At 38.4% G+C, this 23,648-nt stretch overlaps 1 pseudogene; it reads left to right on the top strand.

The window, feature by feature from the left end:
- The window catches only part of LOC143411806 (E3 ubiquitin-protein ligase SH3RF1-like), a 67,080-nt pseudogene that overhangs the window by 28,431 nt on the left and 15,001 nt on the right, over window positions 1-23,648 (top strand).

Genomic DNA, 23,648 nt, shown 5'->3' on the forward strand with positions numbered 1-23,648 from the left:
ACCATGAAAGAAGAGTAAAATTATGGAATTTACCAGTAAATGATTGAAGTTGGAGAATATGATGCTAATCAAAATAATCCAATCTCAAAAAAAACAAATGCGTTTTTACTAATATTCAAATATTAATTCACAATAAGGCAGGGGGCAGTAGGGAAGAAAGCATTATCTTAGTTTAGGTAGTGGGGAGTGATGGGAGCAGAGGGGATGTGGGCATAAAAAAGATAGTAGAATAAAACAGACATTTTTACTGTATGTATATATGTGATTGCATAACCAATATGATTCTGCAAGATGTACACTAAGGAAAATGAGAAATAATATTTCATCTATGTAAGACATATCAAACTGCCTAAATGCATTGTACTTTCATATATAAATGAAACAAACAAAAATTAACTAGAGCACAGCCTGCAGACTCTAGTCCCATTTTCCCTTCCTGTCATATCCCTCTGTAAATGACCCTAATAGCAATATAGGAAGGCATTTCTTTGTGTCCATTTTATATTTTATGTATATGGAATTATATAGTGAAAGAAGTAATTTCTTAATTTCAACATTGTTTGTAAGAATCACATGTGCCACTGCCTGAAGCCCAAGTCTCTTCATCTATTTTTGATATTCACAGAAAAAAAAAAAACACAATAGGAGACTATGTGGTGTCTTGAAGAGTTTTGCCTGTGGGCATTTGGGTTGCTGTTATGGGCGTTGGAGTTATGAAGAAGTATTCTCCTATGATTGCTGTTGGAAATGTGTTTTGGTAAATTGCATTTAAATATTTTTGTTATTTAGATCCTAAGAGTAAATTTCTGGATCATCAGTTACACATATTTGAAATTTAGTATGCATGACCAAATGCTTTCACAAACAACTGTATGAATTCAATCCAGTAGTAACATGGGGACATTCTAATCTATCAATATCCTCACTTACATTTATTACAGTCTGTCTTAAACAGTGATTCATTTGGGTGGTCAATTGTAACATATTGTGTTTTAATTTGTATGTCACCAAGACTAAGAAACTTCTGCATTTAAATAAATTAAAACAATTTTCTACAATTACTCCTATTTTCTTTCTAAAGCCACTACTGTTTTAAACACATTAACGCCACATACATATAAAGAATGTTTAATACTTTTTTTGGAAATCTTTAAAAATATATAACTGTCACTTCTCATCAATTAGATTCAAGAATCTAAATTTTAAAAAGTGCACAGATTGATGAAAATATTCAAGGAATATTAATTTAATTCCTTTTCAGACATACCAGTTGTAACATTAATTAACATTTAAAAAATACTTACCATGTACTAGCCATCGCTCTAATCATTCTGAATATCTTATGTCATGTACCCATATTAAGAATATTATAAAGTGATTTGTTATACTTATAGGGGAAACTGAAACACAAAGTGATAAAAAGTCCTTCCTATTCTCATAATAAATGCTTTTAGAGATGTGAAAAAAAAAACAATTTTCTAGATGGAGAGAAAATAAAGTCTTTATTTCCAAAGAAAATTGTTTAAAATGTGACATACTGTCCATTGCTTCTAATTTTTTTCTTCAACAGAGAAGAGATGATTAATACTGTTAATCATATTTTCTGATATTCTTATTTTATAATTAAAATAAGTAAATTAAATTTAACATAATGGGGATTAATCTTTATAAATATGGTTTCTTAATAATTAATTAAGAATAAATTATAAATTACAACTGATGTCCAACTACATTCTCCTTTTTTTGTTCAGTTATTAAAGAAACAAAAGGATCTTGCCTCCACTCTCTCTGCAGCAAGCTGAATTAACCTCCATTATCATTGCACTGAGATTATTTTATACTACTTAAACATTACCACAGATTCTAAATATATAGTTAAACTTGTTCCTCATATTTCTGTAGCTGTGTTATCCTCTCATTTGGATTCCAATTTATTATCTCTTTTTTTAACCCTTCAGACTCTTTCACAGCATCAAAAGTCTCCCATCTTCCTTCATCATATGCATAGCCATACCAAGATTCCTGGACCTCTGACAGAGAATAATGCCCACACAGATATGGTTGTGAGGTCCCTAATCTTTATTGTCAGATGCTGTAAAACTCATGGATTTTCTCATCAAAAAACTCATGGATTTTCTGCTCATGAAGGAAGATGTTTTCGATATCTTCCCCAAAAGCTCAGGCGACTGTAATTAACTGTTCTCACTGTATACCTTTGTGGGCCCCTATATGGGAATCTGTAAACCCACAAGGACTACATTCTAATGCACTCAGGCAAATGGGTGTTAACCCATTTCCCTCCTTTTTATCCTTATTCCTTTCTTATTCCAGTGATGTCATTCTGGTTTATTTGGGCTAATTCAGATTGATCTAAAAATTTACCTGCTTACAATTCTTATTACTCAGCTTTGCTATTATGGACAAGCCTACTTATTTAAAAACAGATAATGCCCCTGTATATATACCTTGTGCTTTTGCACAATTTGCTACTCATTGGAATATAATTTTAACCCATGGAATTACTCATACTCCTATCAAACAATCTTTACTTGAATGAGCACATTGTACCCTAATTACATGCTACTTTTATAAAAAAAATAAAAAGGGGACATAACCCACTTTTACTAGATTCCACTTCTGAAGACAGATGCACATCCACTTGATCCAAAAGAAGTCATATTAAAACTTCTGTGTTCTGCCTGTCCAGATAGTCTACCATAATTACACTAATATACATCCTGCCTTTGTAGAGGAAGATGTGGATCAGAATATGGTTGGCCTGGTGGAGGGGTCATCAGCCTACAGGCCTTTTCCCATGGAGGTGACAGTGGCCCAGTATTATAAGGCAATCTCTGAGGATTGATTACCCCAACATAACCTGATTTTTCTCCATTCATTGATAATCTGAGGTCTCAGTGGATTCTCTCGTCCTCTTGAGTCTCTTCATCCTCCCACTGGCTCCAAAGATGAGAATATGATTGGACCCTTCTTCTGCAAAATACGTCCTCTAGTTTCAGATGAAGGTTGACCCAATAGTGAGGGATCATTTGGGGAATGCTCTCTGGCAAAGGCTATGTTTGAATCAATAAGTGCATAAGGATGTTTTTTCTAAAAAGTTTAAATTTATTCTCATTTTCAGTTAATTTTGTTGTGAGTATTTTGTTTCCTTAAATCTTCACTATCTTTTAGCACTCTGAGCTGTCAGCTCATTATCATGTGCTGTTTTCTCATGTACATAATCTGACCCAGGTAGGAATAAATGGTTCTCTACAGTTCTTCTTCAAGATCTTTGACTTCCTTTCTAAAGTCCTCCAGCTGTTCAGTTGAATGGCTGATGTTTTTTTTCCACTTTTGAAAGCTTCTCCTCTCACTCTAACTGATAGTTTTCCTCTCCTATTAATTTTCTTTGGAGTTTCATTACACTTTTTGATATAATTAAATCATGACATTAAATTTCTGCTGAAGATTCTGATTCTCTCTTTTAAATTGTGTATTTTTTACTGCAAAGATGGTTGCTCTCTCTTAAGATTTTTAATATTTTCTATAAGGTCTTCCTTTACTTCATCTACTTCAGATAATAAAGTAAACATTTTATTTCTTTCTCCTTCTAAGGTTTTAAAAGGGCATTTAACTTAGCACCATAAACCTGTTCCTTCAAAGCTTTTTTTGGCTGATCACCTAAGTGAGCACCAATTTCTGATTCACTCTTGATTTTCATTCCCGAGTTACCATCAACTTTTAGGTCTTCTCGAAGCACAGAAGCCCAATCTTTCATCTGCATCAAGTGTTCAGTCAGAGACTTAATGTGACTTCCTTTCTCTTAGTTCTTGTTCTGCATATACAGTAGAGTCTTACAATGTTATTTTGTTTATTAATGTCATTCACTTTTTGTTTCCATACTTCAGCATCTTGTAAAAGTTGTTTCTGACTATGTTGAAGTTGGGAATTTTCTTTCAAAACTTCTTTTATTGCTATCTTAAATCCTTCTACATTCATTTGAAATATTCTCAAGGTTGTTTCACCTTTGGCTATTAGTAACTTGAGGGGTTTTGATTCATCTTCTACAGAGTTAATCCTTCTTGATATATCTGCCATCAATTCATCCTGTTGAGAATGTTTAGTATTCTCTTCATTTAGCTCTTTTCTAGAAGAGTATTTCATCCCCAAGTTTAGATTTAGAAATATCCCGCTTTGCATTCATTGCTTCCAAATTTTCTGCTTCTATGGACTTCTCCAAAATGTTATCCTTCAAAGATGACTCTAAGCCTTCATACTCTATTTGGATAAGGCTATCTTTCTCAAGTCATTGGCATTTTTCTTCAATTAGTCCAGCAAGTTTTAGAATAAGATTTTTTTCTCTTCTCACACAACACCTGCTTCTAATACATTTGACAACATCTCCACAGAAACAAGAGTATAGTAAAAAAAAAAAATTCAATAGCTGTATATATCACCAACTCCCAAGGATATCCATAAGGATGAGGGCCTGGTTTCATATTCGCAGACAATGATGCCAAAGCTCTGTGTACTTCTTCCAGAATCAGACCCAAATACAACTGAGGGGCAACCCTTGGCCAATTCATCCTGCTAAGGCTGCTTTGCCTACTACTGCTGCAGCCCCAGCCTGCCCAGACATGCCCAAACAGGCTGTGGACACTCAGGTATTTGGTGAGGAACTCAAACCTGCACCAGGCAATGGAGCATACCATTTTGAAGCAGCTGCAGGGGTGGCGGGGTGGAGCTGTGGGCATGGCAATGGGAAGCCACAGTCATAGGCTCCCAGGGGCCTAGCACACTCAAGTGACTGTCAGGGAAGTTTTAGCCCCTTCACTTTACTGTGCATTCTGAAGCAGTGCAGGTTCCAGTCTGTCCCAATTGAGCCAGAGAGGACTCCTCTTCTTGTTGCCCAACCCTTAGTTTAGTTTCAACCAGGCCAAGGAAGAGTTTATTATGTGCTATTCCATTCAGTCATAATATCAACAAGTTTGATGTAACTAAAATTCTAAAGTTTTGTAAAATAATTTAAAGAGCTTTTACATCATATATTTGTACCACTTGCCCTTTTATTGTAATGAGTCATTCCTTTTTCTCCCCTCCTGTCCACTCCCCTTTTCCTTCCTCCTTCCTTCCTTCCTTCCTTCCTTCCTTCCTTCCTTCCTTCCTTTCTTCCTTCCTTCCTTCTCCCTTCTCTCCCTTTCCTTTCGTTGCAGTGTTGGGAGTTAAACTCCAAGGCCTTCTCCATGCTAGGCAAGCTCTCTATCAATGAGCTACATCTGCCACCTGTTGACACTTACTATAGAAGTAATATAATATGAATTATTTCTATACAAAAACTATCAAGTTAGACTATTTCAAAACTAATTTTAGAAGAGTTGAGTTGTTTTTAAAAATACAGCATATGTAATATTTCTAAAAAAAGAAACTTGAAACTTGAATTGGTTTTCATGTTAGTTTTACTAGACTACTGTTTATTTAAAATGTTCAAAATCATTTTTCAGATGTTCTTTTGAATTCTTATAGGATATACAAACTTCTAAGTAACTGGGTCAGTATAAATATACAGTAAAAAGAAGGATAAGATGTGACTCTTTGATATGGCTTTAGCTCCTAAAGGTGAATTATGTTTTTGTTAAGATAGAGTTCATTGCTTGATGTAAATAAAAGACATCTAATATACTTTTTTATTCCTAGTAATGCTAGAATTGTTGATAAGCCAAATCTAATGTTTGAAGGAAAGCATTCACTAGTAGTCTTTGGTTTCCTAAATGTCTCTAAAGTTCAAAGGAATTATGCCACCATGTATGATTACACCAATTCTATATCTATGGCCAGAGTTTTATCAATGTAAACTAAAACACTTGTCCAGTTGCATAGGGCTTGCTTGAAAGTTTAGAAATTTTTTAATAAATGTAATTATGTGAGGTTGAAAATATGTTAATTAGTTAATGGTGAATATTTTTCAGTGTACATACATGTATCTGAATCAAATTATCAGCTGGGCATGGTGTCACACCCCTGTATTCCTAGTAGCCACTTAGAAGGCTAAGGCAGGAGTATCACAAGTTTAAGGCAAGCCTCAGCAATTTAGTGAGACCCTGTCAGAAAAAAAAAAACATGGGCCCTTCCCTATCTATTAAGCTACATCACCAAGTGCTACTGCCCTCTGCCACCTCATGACCCAGTAGGCCTCACCAGATTCCAGCACCATGCTCTTGAACTTCCAGAGCCATAAGCTAATTAAAATGTCTTTTCTCTATAATATACCAAGAGTGATATTCAATTATAGCAACAGAAATCATACTAAATTTCAAAGAGATTACTGGTCAAGGCACACAACTAAAAAGCAACACTTCTGGGACTCAAACCAACTGTCTTCAGTTCCATACAAAATAGAAGCAGTTAGTCATAAAGTAAAACACACAAAAACCAGGCTACAGATTCCTGTTTGCTTGTCAGAGCTCTTCCTGTTTGGATGTAAAAGTCACAGAATGAGAGAAGCTTGTTTGCATCTACAGCATCTGTATCAAGGTACCTACTTTCAAGTGAACTTCCGGAGCCTTTTCCTCATCTGAACATGGAGGTTAATAACACTATCATTATCATCATCATCATCTTCTTCACTATGAAAGAGTTATTCCCATCATTAAAGGGACAAACAGAAAAGACATTAAATGCTGTCCTTCCCACCCTACTTTTCCTGTTTCTTAGTAGAAAGAAAAAAGTGAGGATTCTTAAAATTTATTTTTGTTTGAAGGATTATAGGATCTTCAAATGGTATAGAAACTATAATACCATGTCAAGAAGTAATAAGATTCCAAACCATACCCAGTTAAAAAGTTTAGTCTTGGTCAACTACCTTTGACTTTCCACTCTGTGACATGGGCATCTGGCCTTCCCACTTATTTAAATGTGAGAAAGTTTTGCACCATTCATGTCATCATTACCCAGATCACCAGAGATGATGATGACAGATGCAGTACCCCATGTGCTTCTTGAACTTTTTCAGAGTTCAAGAACAGCTATTCATTCACTTTCCCACAACTTGTAATATCATTTCCTACAAAAATTCTAGTACAAAAAATTTTTCTTTGTAAGATGGAAGCATCGTGTTTTAGGGAATCAATAACACTTATAATTGGAAACTGGTGAACTGGGTGTGCTTGTCATGTCTATAATCCCAGTGGCTCTGGAGGCTGAGACATGAGGATCATGAGTTCAAAGACATCTTCAGGAAAAAGTGAGGTGCTAAGTGCGGTGCGCAGTGAGACCCTGTCACTAAATAAAATACAAACTAGGGCTAAGGATTTGGCTCAGTGGTCAAGTGCCCTTGAGTTCAACCCCTGGTACCTCCCACCACCACCAAAGAAAAAGACTAATGTTTCCTTTCTGACACGTTACCTTAGGAAATGGAGAATCTACTGTGTATAATTTATTAACTTAGACATGTCAATTTGCTTCATAAAAGGATTCACCATCATAGTACCATAAGGGTTTGAAGGAGACATTGGAAAACTCAATGAGAGATGCTATGGGCATCCAGGGAGTCCAAAATATGATTCCTATGAGTCCCAGCAGCATCCATGGATCAAATACAACCAATAAACCCTCTCATGATTAAAATGTTTGTTATAGTGGGAAAAAAAACTATTCCTCTTGAGAAACATCACTGGACCACCCCAGGGGTCCTCCAGGACCCGCTGCAAATCACTCAGACCACCCCAATCTCCAGCACTGTAGCTGAAAGCCACTCTGATTCACTAGTTCTTATGCCAAGGCAGTTGTACAATATTTTGAAAATCACTCCTGGGTATCATCAAAACTGCTTCTTAAATAAAAAGCTTTCTCCCCCCTCAAATTTTAGACACTTTTCCCTTGAGCTATTTGACAGTGTTTTCTACCTAAAAAATACTAGCTGCTAAAAATAAGATCCAGCTCCATGAAATGCATATCTTTACTACAATAGGTTTTCATGAAATTATGTATGTTAAAATTTTAATTTAGAATTCATACACAGCCTGTTTAAAGTTCTAAGCTGTGAAACTAAAATTTTTTAAACTATTATAGAGATACAGGATTTTCTCATGGATTGTTCAAAACTATATGTTACAACACCATCACTCATTTCTTTGGAACCATGTATTATTAATCTTTTTACTCATCACAACTAGAATAATGATTCAACCATAAAAGCTATACAGATATCATTAATGACAAAAAAAATTTCCTTCTATTCCTGGAAATACTTGAGTTAATTAAGTTGAACAACAGTGAAGCACTTAGAATGCCCATAAAAAATTATAGAGAAGACCCAAAAAAGTGATGATTTATCCTTCTTCTTAACCTTAAACTGTATTAATTGGTTACAAATGGGTACTACCCAGTCAGTAAGAGCTTGTCACAAGGAAAATAATTAAAATCAACGTATACATTTTTAAGAAAAATATCTGCATTTGAAGACTGAAATAAAAGTCTTAATTTTCAAAACAAAATGATTATCTATTTGCAAATTTACAATTCACTAAAGCCATATCACTGCAATTTCATTACCTAGAGTATATAACAGTGCCATGAAATTTTACTCACCAAACAACAGCATAGAACATAGTCACACAGTCAAAGGCATTTGACAATAAATAATGGTTAATAACAAAGAGCCATGCACAAAACAACTGGTCAAAACAGGAATAGTCAGAGCTTGGAAGACACAGGGAGACACACAGATGCCCAAGAAAGACTGTTTCCATGAGCACAACAGGCAACCACACAGATCACATTGCACTTGGATTTCTGTTTTCAAGTTCAAGATAGGATGGGGTGCTGGGTAAAGCAGACGGTAAACCCCAAGAGAGTCAAAAGTGAAAATCATGTTTTTATCTCCATAAACACAATTTACAATATGTGTAAGAGCAACAATCCCACAGCAGCTGAGCACGCTAAAATACTCCAGTCTAAAGTGTTCTTGCCCCTTCCAACTTCTCCACCTTGTTAGCCAGCATCTCCTATGGGGTCTGCAAAAAGAGGGACTGCTTCAGCCCAAAGCTGTAGAAGGACAGGATATTCTGCAAGGAAAGAGGGGGAGATGTGAATATGTCACCAGTGTCAAGCATCCAGGCCCCATCTTCCTTGGTGTCTTCCAGCTGCTTCACAGAAAAACTGAAGATGTTTGCTACCTCTGCACTGTCAGCTGCCAATCACCACAAGTAACTGTCATTACTGCTTGTTTCATACATTATTAAACTCAGGGTAACAATAGATGCCATGGCTGGAGTGTGTATCCTGACACACACTGCATCAGAGCTTTGTCTGTATTTCCTGTGGTTCCCTATGACAGGGACTATTACTACCACCAGAAAAAACGAAGAGAAGTAAGGTCACTTTTCCAAAGTCACACAGTCACAAAATATTCAAGCCAGGATTGAAACTTGGACTATTCCATCTCTCACATATTGGTTTCTAACCCACCAAGCATTCTGTTGTTTTTTAAAAAAATAACATTTAAGGCTGTGCAAGTGGGAGGCAGTGACACCTGTGTAATGTGTCTGTGCAGAGAGGGGGGGAAGCAGAGAGGAGTCTCCAGGGGCCACTGTGCCTCCTTCAGAGAATTAGAAACCAGCAGGAAAGGCTGGGTGGAATTCGCATTGGCCATGGCCACCACTGGGGGATCAAGAACCAGGAGGAAGAGCCAAGGTGCAAGAGCAAAGTCTGAAATGGATGCTACAGGAATCATTTAAAGAGCTGCACACAACTATGAACATTTCTGAAGCCTTTTCCCAGTAAAGTACATTAAGATGAATGAACCTGCCTTCTTGAATCTTTTGGAGTGTCCTGTGTGTCTAGAATGCATGTGTTCTTCTGCAAAAGTCTTATCTTTCCAGCACAGGTTTTGCAAAGTTGTTTGCTGGGATCATAGGATCTCTCAGTAGTCCATACTTGAGGATTCTTGTTGGCTCCCAAGATGAACATTCTGCTGGTCAGGCTTCTGGATGGCATCAGGCAGAGAGGCCTTGGAAACCTAGCTGGTGTGGGGAGTGAGACCAACTGCACAAATTCATTAAGGTTTCAGAGCAGCACTATGTCTAATTGTACTGCAAAAAATCTAGAGAGCTCCCAGTGTGGATGGCAGCCTCAGGTGCAAGTCTGGAGGCCACAGAGAGGGGTATAACTGTTACCATGTCCTAAAGCATTACATAACTATGAAGGAAAGAAGCCTGGAGACTTTAAACTCAGAAAATGTGACATCATCATTTTTTGACAACATCTTAACAAAAACTGGCTCCACAGAGTAAGTCAATAGGATCCATGACTTTTTCCCAACCAACTTAGTGCAGATTATTAAACCATTACCTCAACCCCTACCTCAGTGCAGAGCATTTTATGACTTTGAAGTGAAAGACAAAAAAGCAGAAGATAATGATTGCCTTCCATTTGTTAAGGACTGATTTTCTGACTGTGATCCAAAGAGAGGATGTAAGCTGTGCTAAAGGAATGTTGGCAGACAAAACAGGAAGATTTCTGATTTCCTACGTTGAGTTTAACCTGGCTGCTAAGCAACTTACATAATGGGATAAGCCTCCCATGCCAGGGGTTGATGCTGAAACATGTACCTCAGCAGCAGCCCAGAGCAGCATTTCCCCAAAGCAATGTGACACCAAGAACAACACCAAAAATCAGCATTCCTTCACTTCCTTCACCATGAGAAACAAGTCCTCTCACACATCCCAGAATGCCAGTCCATGGAGATCAGCCCTCCTGTCCTCGTCATCTCCAGCAGCCCTCAGCTGCCACAAGAATCAGAGAACTTTCTAGGCTTTCCTTCAGTGCCTCTTCTCAGATTCATGTGAGTACAGCTGCATTCATTGTGACCCCATACCCAAGCAGCCCTGTGACAACTGGCCCCTCCTTCATTTTCCTGTTGGATGTCCCCTCCCCAGGTGCCTGTGAAACTATGAATCCTCCCTTTCTAGCACCCTTTCTCCTGGCTTCCACTGTCCTCACCTCCATCCTGCCAGGTGTTGTGCTGCTTCTGCTGGAGACGGACCCAGTCTTATGGCAGAATCCACTGCTTTCAGGTTAGAGGATTGAATATTATGAAGATTTTAGTTCTCCCCAAATTTATCTACAGATTTTATGCCATCTCATTATAAATTCTAGCAGTCAATTTTGTGGAAATGTGTATATTAATTCCAAATGTGTATATTAATTAACATATATTAATTCCAAAATTTAGGCAGGTATACATTATCTCAGAAGCTGGGATCATAGTATGGTAAAAGTAATTAGGAAAGAATGAATTTTGAGTATTAATTATTCCTGATACTTATATGATCTACTTAATTTTTAATAATGGTTGGATTTAACAATGATTTGCAAAATTTACAAAAACTACTGTCATAAAGAAATAAATGTGGGCTGATTTTAGCAAACTAATGATACCAGGTATCCAGAGAAGTTTAAGTATCTATGATTTTCTTACCAGCCACTCTTAACACTGGAAGAATATTGGCCTTATTTAAAAAAAGAAAGAAAAAATAAAATCAAAGAGACTTTAGGTCATGCCCCAGAATATATAATTTGATTTTCAACAGAAAGCAGGTTTTTGAAGTTATAAAAGGTCAAATTTTTTTCTACTACATGGCTGGCTTTCCTTACGGTTTATAGGTAAAGTCTATGGATTTAGATCTGGAGAAAACTTCATGTAATGTTCAGCAAGCCATTAAGAAAAAGAGTGTCACGAAGAGTTCATGGTGCCTTTAAAACAATACTCATTTTGCCCGAAGTCTACTCCTCTGGCCAAAAATTGTAAGTCAACCATTTAAGTTGAAAATTGAAGGCAAAGCTAATTTATAATTAAGGTACCCTCAAAAGACTAGAAATTTGTTTATCAATTACATAATACAAAGTCCAGAATCCTTTTATCTATCAGATAAATATTGGTTGATAAATGAAAACTAATAAGCCATTAGTTTTCAATATGCTTTCAGGAGAGCCCTAGAAATGTGACTATGCTACATTCTTGTAGGAGGTTTCATTCCATGTATTTTTCTCTAATTTAAAGATGGCACTAGCACAAATTTCTTAAATTTTAATTAATGGTCAGCAGCCCGTGTCTTGTGCATTGTGTGGGTGCCAGTTTCTGAGGTGTCAGATTGTATATATGGAAAGAAAATCCCCCTGGCTAATAAAAGGAGCTTAAACAAAGGGCAGTAAGAGCTATTTTTTCCATGAATATTTTTGGACATGAAATATAATGAAGAATGATTATTTGACTGAAGATGAATTTTAGAAGGAGCAGTATTTGAATTAGAAAAAGTCTAATGAAAAAATGATAAAGATCTGACTGCTCTGAACCATTGGAGAAATGAATCCTATTTAAACTGAAGATAATACTGTGAACAAGACAGATTTTGTGTTAATGTGAATCTATAATTTCCTTCTCCCATGTACTTGACTTCAACACATTTACAGAACACATCTGCTGTATCCTGTAACCTTCCAGCTGAGTCCTGATTCCTCAAGGTTCCAGATCTGACATACCTGTAACACCCTGAGGTATGGAGGTCAACCTGAGGATCCTAAGTCCATGAAAATAAAACTCTTATTCACATTCTGCAATTAAACACAAGTCAAAAGGAAGGGATTTATAACATAGGGTAACTACTTTTGAAAAGTCAAGAGACTGTGCTATATGATTTCAATTTTAAAACATCATCTTCATATGTTTAGGGCTTTAATTTGTGGAACAATCAGGAAATTTTTATATTTAACATTAAATACCTTAATATTATAAATAACCTTAGATGAACATTTATGGGGAGTTTCAGTGAAACTTCTGAACAACTTGTCACTTTTATTGTACAGCAATGATTTGTAAAAAAATGATATGCTAAGTAATCCTAGAGTACAATTTAGGGACACAAAAAGAACTGTGAAGAAATCGGTAGAGATTATGTTTAATCAATCTTTGCAGACTAAAGTAATAAGTATTAAATTAATCAACACAGCTTAATTGAAGTTCTATGTGAAACATATTTTTTATTAGACTTGTTATTTATAGACCTTTAAATGCTACTACGACTTGAACGCTGGGTTAAATGTACATAATGAACCACTCTTGCAACACAAAAAAGAACAAAAACTACTTTAATAGCCCTTTGTTTCCCTGGGCCTCTTCCTGTTGCACAAACTGAAGACAAAGAGGACTCCCTCCTACCTCCCCAGGGTTATACACATCATTGGCAAGATACCATGTTGAACGCTGCTGAAATAACTAAAGAAAATCCTGAAAAAAGTAAAGGCACAGTAGCTAAGACTGGAAATGATAAAAGAATTTTTGTCGTCTTCAAAGATACTGTTTTCAAATCTGTGCTTCTTGTGTTTTTTATTTAAATGTCACCATAATATAGAGTCATGTGCCACCTTACATTCTGGTAAACCACAGACCACATATATAATAGCATGTACCACACAGCCCAGCATGCAGAAGGATATAACATGTAAGTTTCAAGAAGTATGCTCAATAATGAAATTACCTAAGAAGCTTTTCTCAGAGGTATCATTGTTGTTAAGTGCATGACTGCATATTTAAGGGTGCTCTGGTTACCGGTGGTAAAGATTTACCTGAACATGTCTCCCAAACCCTTTAATATTCCCTTCTTGGCTTTCATTTTATCTTTGTTTCTTCTCTTTTTCAGTTTTGTTCTTTTTACTATCAGTCTGGTCACCTTTCTCTTGATTCCCATTCATTTGTCTCTCCAGAGAGTGCAAAGGCTGATCACTGGCTGTGGGTATAGATTCTTTCCCTGATTGTGAACTTTATTCTGTGTCTTCTTCCACTGGATAATAAAATAAATAAAGATAAGAAACACAGTGAATCACAGCCACAAAAATAAGTAAGCAAAAATGTTTGAGAACTTTACTTTTCCACATTTTCTACAGAAGAATGATCCTGCCCTCACCTTGGATGGCAACACTGTTTAATGCTGAGTAGAATTAGAAAAAAATATGTGATGTGGATGAGTCCCATGCACAGACATCTGCTATGTGAAGAGGATGCACCAATAGGAAGACTGAAGCAGCTTCCTGGCTAGATAGCTAGATGCTTCTGTATGCACAATAACATTCTGGTTGCTACACAACATGTATGAGGGGAGGACATCAACCCTCCTTACACAGCAAAGACCTCTCAGGGTCTTTGCACTATAGTGGCAAGATGAAAAGAAAGAAAACAAGCAAGTTTCCTTCCTCAAGAGCTTCCTTTCTTCTTGGTTAAGGCAGTGTAGACACATTCTGGTCCCTCATTAATTTGGTAAACTGTACCACTAACTGTAAGCACAACATTGATAGCACAGGACTTCTTTCCTCAGAGTTCTACATAGGACCATTTATGATTTCTGGACACCAAGGAGTGGGCTTTCGGGTTTATAACAGCAACAGATTCTCAAGGGCTCTGTAACATTTCTTTATAATGTTAATGCCAACATCTCTAGTAAATGCTAACCAAACATTAATTTTTACTCACTACTCAACAGGTACTCTTCTCTGAGGGCAAGGAATAAGGAAGCATCAGTAAATATTTGTTGAGTAGATTACCATGTAGCAGTTGAAAATTGAAAATCTATCTTTTTTTGCTCTCTGTTTATAAAGAATTACCCTACAAATTTTAAAACCATAATGGTAGAATGAGATTATTTAGAAATTTAGTATTTTCATTGGAGAAGCAAAAACCAAATATGAAAACTCTACACAGGATGACTCAGTCCTCACAAGGTGCCATTTTAAAATGACACTTAAAGTGGCTTAAATAAATCAAGCATTAATACTGGAAGATTTCACTAAACTCAACAAATGTTCTGACTACCAACAACTTTGATCAATTAATGATAGGTAAATAACAATGTAATAAAAATTGATAAGAGTCGCCTCCCAGGTACTGCAAAGTTCTACATAGGGACTGAGCATATTGGCTACATAAATATTGTTTTTTATCCTTACTTTAGTTGATTATTTTGATTTTGGGAAAGGAAAAAATATGTAGAAAATTAACAGCCAGTGATACAGATGTTAACAGGATCTGCTGTTCTGGCCTCTCACTTTTAACACAGAATGTTGAGCTCTTGGTAAGGGAAACAGGTTTTCTGAACAACAAATGTAATAATAATGAGATGATGAAGATGAAGACAAGAAGCAACAAGCATGAAACATAAAATCTTGAGAACCCTTTTATACTAACATCATAGGATGGGAATAATAATTAATATTATGAATAACCAAGTGTATGACCATGAATGCAGATGGAGAAGGAAAAGTCAGTTGATATTTAATAGGGTACTACAGAAGGGGTTTCAAAATAGGAGGAAAGTTCAAATTAATGACCCCTAAGACACTCTACTATAAAACAGACTTATTTAATTTTAAAATAATTTCTTAGTACATATGGTTAGAGAGACAAAAAGACTATGATTATTGTTCCACTGTTCACTTTCACTCTGCATTCAAAACTTTTCTCTAATCCAGGCTCTCATATGTATTGGGTAAAAAGCTCCCAAAGGTAATGGTAGTATGTCGCCTGCATTATTCCCCTCTTCCCACACAATGCTGCAGGACAGGAAAAAGGAGGCCACACACTCAGTTTTATGAACCCTTGAATATTTGCTTTTGGTTCCCAAAAGATTTTGACATTTAAATGATGGTACAATATGGATGTTTTCTGCACAGTGGGATAATGTATAATGGCATTGAAGGCTTTCCTTTCAACAGTTAAGACCAAATTAAATGTTCATAATAATCAAAATGGTAGTAAAAAGTGTAAAAGGCAGGACTGGGATTGTGGCTCATCAGTAGGGCACTTTCCTAGTGTGTTAGCACCACAAATAAATAAATGAAGTAAAGATATTTAAAATATATTTTTTAAAAGTGTAAAATGCACAGAGAGGTGCTGAGGCCATGTACATGGGGCTGTGAGAAGAAATACTCATGGAGAGTATGTGGTGTAAGCAAGAAAGTGCACCCCTAGGGCTGGGGTTGTTGCTCAGTGGTAGAATGCTCCCCTATCACATACGAGGACCTGGGTTTGATCCTCAGCACCACATAAAAATAAATAAAGGTATTTTGTCCAACTACAACTAAAAAACAAATATTAAAAAAAGAAGAAGCACCCCTGCTGGAGGGATGGTGAGAATGAGTGTGTAGTCACAGAGCAAAGTCAGAGACAGGAGAACCAGTCAGGAAATCCTAACAATAACTTCAGACATCAAATAATGAGGGTTCAGGCTGGATTAGAAAGAATAAGTAAAATTAGATTTCATGAAAAAAAACGTTAAGAATTCTTGGTAATGGAGTGGTTATACAATGAGGTGATAATTCTGACTTTCTGAGCCTGGAAGTGCCAATGAGGCAAATCATGATCATCCATCTTTATGTGTGCAACACTAAGCATGTAAACATAGTTTCTTCTTTTTCTCTTGTTCTGCCAAGTGTCTTTGCTCACATGAATTATTCCATTAATATTATATAAGTAAGGGACTGGGGTTGTGCCTCTGTGGTAGAGGGCTCACCCAGCCCATGCATGGTGCTGGATTCGATCCTTAGCACCACATAAAAATTAAATAAAGGTATTTTGTCCAATTACAACTAAAACAAAACAAACTACAATAACAACATATATATATATGTATTTAAGATTTACAGATATTCAGAAAATCACAGGATTGCAAATCAAAAAAAAAGTTGTATTAGAAGTGTGATTTTGGTCAAATATTTAAATATTTTTCTCTTCAAAAAGGTTATAAATAAGACTCCTATAATTCACACACTTTAGATATGATTTTCACTGAATTTTTGCTGAAGTTACTTTTAATCTGGAAAAAAGAAATTTAAGGAAGACTTCTTGCTACTTCACATGTATACACACATGCTGCATTCAGAGACATCCTAAAAACAAATCAAATCTCCTTTTCTTAAACTGAATTATTAATGCTTAAAAATACAAGTTAGCAAAAAATGATTTTTTTTGTACTGGGGATTGAAATCAGGGGTACTCAACTGCTGAGCCACATCCCAACCCTATTTTTGTTTTATTCAGAGACAAGGTTTCACTGAGTTGCTTAGTGCCTCATTGCTGCTAAGGGTGACTTTGAAATCAGGATCCTCCTGTCTCAGCCTCCCTAGCTGCTGGGATTACAGGCATGGGCCACATTCCTGTCTCCTATACTGTGCTTTTCAACTAACTGTTAAATGCATTAACTAAAGGTAGCAATTCATAAGGTACTTTGACTTTGGAATGTATATCTTGAATTCTTTCATAGTAGTTTTATTTTAATATGAATGGATTTGATAAAAATAAACTTATTTTGCATTGTTTTCCCTCAAATGCATCATGACAAAAGGGGTCAGCATAATGAGAAGTAAAAAATATATCTTAAGTTTTATTAAATGCAACGTGCTATTATTTAACTAATGAAACAACAAAATTCCCCCAGGAGTTTTCATATTACCAATGTAAATTTAGTTTCTTCTAATCTCATATTACAAAGCTCAATTATGTGTGTTTTAGAGCAAAGCTTTTTTATCTCCTAAGAGAACTATATGAAAAAAGGCAAGCTACTCAAAAGAAATATGTCCATCTTAGCAAGACAAAGTTTTTCACATTTAAAGTTCTAAATATGATATATCTTAAAATCAACAGTTACAATTAATAGGAGATATTTGGTTCTGTTAGGTTTCATCAACTTAAATCCAAAAAAAATCCCTAGTTTAATAATAAGGTATACAGTTTCTGGCAATTTTAATTATGGAAAAAAAGATTATATATATATATATATATATATATATATATATATATATATATATATATATATATATATATATATATAAAGCTCTTGAGGTTCTTTATATGTATATAAAGCCACATCTAGCAAAATCAGACATGGAAAGTGTACGTGAAGTCTGAATCAGGTAAAACTCAGTTGTGACATTAGTGAGCAACATTGGGCAGTGTGGAATCAGAGGAATCCAGGAAGGCACTGCCTGAGTCAGAAAGTGATGACTAGAGGCTGTAGTCAGGCAGCGGAACAGAAGTCTTCTGGGAGCCCCTGCAACCTAATGTGGCACCTGAGTGTTCACTTCAACTGCCTGTTTATGATCATTAAGGCATGTGCTCTTTCTGGATGTGTATCCTATTGCACAATTTTAATAAAATACAGAAAAGTAAGGGTTCCACCAACACAAGTAGCAATGCCCTAGCCTGTTGAGAGCCACAGCCGATGGGGCCCCAGCAAACTTTCAGACTGCCAGCTGATGATTGGCTCACAGTGGCCCCAGCAACATCTAGCTGATTGGCTCCTCTGCGGTGATGCTCATTGGGCTGTTTCCCTGCCCTTTCAGGCCACGGAGCTGCTCACTGGGGGACTTTTTTTGGATTCGCCCACGTGACCCAGCCAATCGGCATCAAGAGCAGGAGGATTGTGGAAGGTGGAGAGGCTGGTGGTTGGGGGAGTGGCTTGTGGGAAGCCAGTGGTGGCAGTTGGGCTCTGAGGGTTTTTCCTGAGGAGCTGTTTTGTTTGGCGTGTGTGGTTCTAAAAATAAAGTTAGTTTCTTTTGACAAGTGGATCCTGAATTGTGCCCAGCCAGACTGCAGCACTAGCCAACCTAGTGGGATCCCTAGTTTCCTTCCAACTATACTTAAGACCCCTTCTATGTCCAAGTGGCTCTGGGCCACTTCGTCCACAGCTACAAGTTTGCCTCTTTAGATCTGCTTCTCCATCAGACAGCAGCACTCCACCTGACCCCCGCTTTATCTTCAAAATCTGCATGTGTGAAGCTGGCTTTGAACTTCTGCCTCGGCCTCCATGTGACAAGACACCAGGGTCAAGCACACTATTCTGAACATACAAGACTCCTGTCATCTTTATCTTGATTCCAGAATCACCAGCAAGTCTTGTGGAGCGAGTTCTTCTGAAACGTCGTGCCTTTCCCTAAACTCCTAGGATTCCTTTACTGTCCTATTCATTTGACTGCTTTTCTGACAGAGTGAGCCCCACATACCTGTGGGCTTCTGCACACAATTATAAGATCTGACACATGTAGCTGATTCTCTGGGGCCTTCTGAGTACAGTAATGATCTGCTTATTCTCTGTCCATATCCCTATCCTATCTGTCCCACCAAGCATCCAACCATTTGTTGTGTACTGCCCTTTGACAACGTCCCCATAATGATTCTAAATGTCACTTGGTGCCTGTGTGTATCAATGACATGCTTGTGTCTTGGCTTCCCATCTTCATCTAAAGGTTATGAGTTGCCCACACCACAGTCAATCACTCTGATGTCATCTGATGAGAGAGCTCATGGAGGGGCAAGAACCAGAAGCTGAGGTCTTCCTCTGAGGTATTGAGACACTTCTGAATACAGATGTGCTTCTGGCAATCTTTCAGAGTAGGGAGAATCTGGAATTTGGCTACAGAATCATTCAGTCCTGGGGAAGAACAAGTCTTAAGTACATTCACAGTGCTCAGAGTGTTGCTCCAAGGCATAATGCTTTTTGGGTCCTCAACATAATCTGATGGAATGGCAAGTTTTGCATACATTTTTATATCAAACTTCCTAACACAGAGAACTCACTCAACCAAGATGACCCAGATAGAAATCCAGAGAAGCAGGATTCCAGCCAAGAGAGTATGCAGGTCCCCATCATAGAATTAGAAGCTGCTAATTATATTGGCACAAAGTAGGAGGAAGCCTGGCATCTCTGCCTTACTTTTTTTTTAAAGAGAGAAAGACACACACACAGAAAGAGAGAGATAGAGAAATAATTTTTTAATATTTATTTTTTAGTTTTTGTTGTACACAATATCTTTATTTTATTTTTTTATGGTGCTGAGGTTCGAACTCAGTGCCTTGCGCAAGCCAGGTGAGTGCACTACCGCTTGAGCCACAACCCCAGCTCTGCCTTCCATTTTTTATTTGTCTTCATACTCCTGCTCACCTCTGCATAAAGGTGTGTTCTCCTTTAAGGAGTGCTCTTCTAAAACCTTGTAGCACAAAGTTTATTAGGCCTGATTTATCTAGTCTTGAAGAGGGACAAGATGATGAAATGAAAATAAATAAGGAATTTCCAAGATTTTCAGGGACATTCAGTGTCAGCTTTCACATCATCCTGTTCCACATCCCTGGAGTGGCCTGGAAGTCTCCAGGCATTGCCATGCAGCTTTCACTAACAGTAGAACATTGCAGCAGAGATCACCTGGTGACAATGCTGGCACCACCAAGAAGGTGCTTGTGTCCAGTTGGAACCAAATTGCCCCCCTTCTGGACCTATAGTCCAATAGACAAGAAGCCCCTCCTAGGAGCACCATGAAGATGATAATGACCACATCAGTTTGCTCAGGTCTGCATCCTTGTTCAGCCATCTCACTCTGTTTCAATCCCTCCTCTATTTAACCTGAAAGCTCATGAGAGCATCCATGGACAGGACCGAGACCCTGCAGCTCACTTTGCTTTCCTGACATGGCCATGGTGAGGAAAGCTCCTTCCTTGTTTTCTTCATTACATTCCAGTTTGGTTCTGGGATGAGTAGCTGGACCTGATTTGCTGGGACCCCAGGGTCATATCTCTGGCCTCACATTGCAGCAACATTCCCAGAGTTCTTGCTCCTAGCCACCCCACCTACTGACGCATGGATGACTGCATGTGCAGGTGCTCCTATTGGTCTCAGCACAACCTGTTTGGCACCCTCCTGACCTTAATGTGTGGCTGCTGGGAGTTTGTAATCCATCGCACAAACCTCTATACTCTGTTCTAGTGGCCATGTTATTCTCTGTTACTGGGAACAGCCCACCTGACCTGCAAAGACCGACCTCCCCATTCTCCAGGGCCCTACTTCTAATGCATCAGCCTGTGATACCACAGAGCAAGGTCATCTTGTAATGTCTGCATCCTTCAATTATTGCAATAGGAATGTCAGTGCCTTTCAGTGTGGCTAAAGAGAATGTTGGACAGGAAGGCTCTGGTTGTTTCTGTAGTGCTTGGCTTAACGGCTGGTGGGAGAACAGATTGCAAACAGGTTTGGGGGATATGCCTGCAGAGGGGACTGGTCTCCATAGACTGGTTTTTTGAGTGATTCTGACTTGCTGGAGATAATGACTCCTGCTAAGCAGCTTGAATAACTGGGAGACATCCGAGATCTCACTCCAGAAGCACTCGCAGTTTCAGTCCCATGGATAACCCAGGTAACCCAGATCTTCACCTAGAGGAGATAAGCATTGATGTGTGGACAGCACCCATTTGATCATTCTGGACCAACCTGTTTTGATGACATTCCACTGCAGTATCTCAATGCAGGACAGGAAGTTGGAGAAAAACTGCTTCAATTCATATCTTTACAGTAAAAAAAAAGGCTCATGGGGAGGCATGGTTTGCCTGGGGTGACATAGGGACTCCCACATTTGAGAAGATTAGCATTCTCTCTTGGGAGATCCTCTAAAGCTAGAGGATTTTAACACCTCCCAGGTGCCCCCACATTGATCTCTGGCCTGAAAGTCTCCTGAACTCTGACTCATCCCTCAAATGCCCAGATAAATCAAAATGCAACCTGCCCAAATGAAAATATTTATGTCTTCAATGTAGCCTTAATGCTGGCTGCCCCCACAAAAAAAGGCTGAATCCTGACCCCTAAAGTATCAAGAGGGGCCTCTAAGAGGGGATTAGGTCACGTGGATATGTAGTATGAGTGAAATTAGCATCCTTATCAAAGAGGCCCAGGAGCTCATTCACCTGCACGGATGCATGCAGATGGCCTCATCATGAGCCACAAAGCACAAGACATGGAAACTTCTGGCATCTTAATCTCAGACTGTCCAGCTTCCAGGATGGTGAGGAATGACTTTATGTCATGTACAAACTACTTGATCTATGGTATTTGGTTCTAGCAGCCTGCACAGATGGAGACAACCTCCCTCTAAACCTGCTACTCCTGGAACATCTCAGTCAATGGCAAGATCATGGTTCCAGTTCTCCGGACCTAACCTGGGAGTTACCTTTGTCATTTAACTTACAGCAGTCCATCTGGACCATTGGTCCCATCTCTGGAACATAACAAGCCCAGCCCAAGCTTTCCTCCACTGTCCCCACTGGATCTTAGCTCCAACTCTCCCAGCCTCTTACCTTTTGCCCTTCAGGACTGTAACAACTCCAGCCTCCTCTGCTCAGCAGAGCACCATGAATGATGTCCACCAGCATGTAGTAGATCCTGTGAGTCCCCTTCTCCAAGCCCTCTATTGATTATTCATCTTATTCTCAGTGACAGGAAAGGAAGAGAGCAATACAATGGAGTAGTTCTGGCTCCAATGCCAAATTCATCCCCGGTTCTAGAAAAAATGGGGAATTCTGTGAATCACTTTCTCCACATCTGTTCCTGCTTTAAAGTCACTAGATGTGGATATTTTAAAAGAGAGAGGGGTTATCAGACCAAGGGTCTTACAAGGCCTCCTCCCCACCCTCGAACTATGACTTACCATGAGGCCTGTGCTTCCTGGTCCACAGTAACTAGCCCAGCACTCCACACCTCCTTCTGCATGAACAGGCTCTATCCCTCCTCCAGGCCACTCTGCTGATTCACAGGTTCTTAGAGAGTGTTGCAAAAGTTGCATTTGGAACACTAAAAATGCAAAGAAAACAAAAGAAAGAAAACAAAGGCACAGAAGAGTAGAAATAAAATCTCCTGTGAGGGGTGGATGGGAGCTGTATAGTTACAAGGGCTGTGGTTTATTTTCCTGGCAGCACTTGGAAGTGCAGGCCTTGAATTCACCAACTCCTGACAGCAGTATCTGAAAATGTGCAGAACACTTAGTCCCTATTTACCAAGGATCCCTGATCACTTGCTGGATTTCTCTCCTGTGATATAATCCACATCCTGGGGCAAGGGTTTTGCCTGCTTCCTCACAGGCTGCAGTGTCTGTCCCAAGATCCAGATCTTGACAATCACTGTCAACATATCCCCTGGAAGATTCTAACAAAGTTTTCTTTTTCTTTACCCACCTCAGTACAGCTCTTCCCCCATCTTCCCATACCTCTTCAGGCAGTCCAGTTGTCTCTGGCACTGTGATGGGGATGCTTTGGGCTACAAGGAACCATATTCCATACTAAGTAAGTTCTAAAAATGCCATGAGATTCAAATCAAAACCTGGAAAGATGACACCAGGCATTACCACCGCAGGTTTGCCCAGCACAAGGGAAAAATGGCCATTTAGGGAGCAGCCTCTTTATACTCCTACTTTGACAAGCTATAAGAACCTTTCCCAGGACTCCATTGGCCAGAGAGAGATCATGGACAGCCCTCATAAAAGGGAGCACTGAGCTGTCTGACCAAGTGACTGGTAGAGCCAGGACTTGTTTTGACAGCTCACCATTCCTTTCCATTTTGCCTAGAAAAACCATGCAGGAGGCAGAGAAGCGGGCACAGTCCACAGGCAGAACTCAGGTTCCCCACTCGCTCCCCTCTCTGCCAGTGTCCTGCCTGCGCTGCAGCCTTATCCTTTCCTCCACTCAGGTATACCTCTGGAATTGCCTCTTCCTAGACCTTCCCCAGATCACCTGTCTCCCTGATTGATATATGTCTGATATTGATATATTGTCTCCATGACTGATATATATGCTG

This window comes from Callospermophilus lateralis, chromosome 12 (genome assembly GCF_048772815.1).
Source record: "Callospermophilus lateralis isolate mCalLat2 chromosome 12, mCalLat2.hap1, whole genome shotgun sequence".
Taxonomy (NCBI): Eukaryota; Metazoa; Chordata; class Mammalia; order Rodentia; family Sciuridae; genus Callospermophilus; species Callospermophilus lateralis.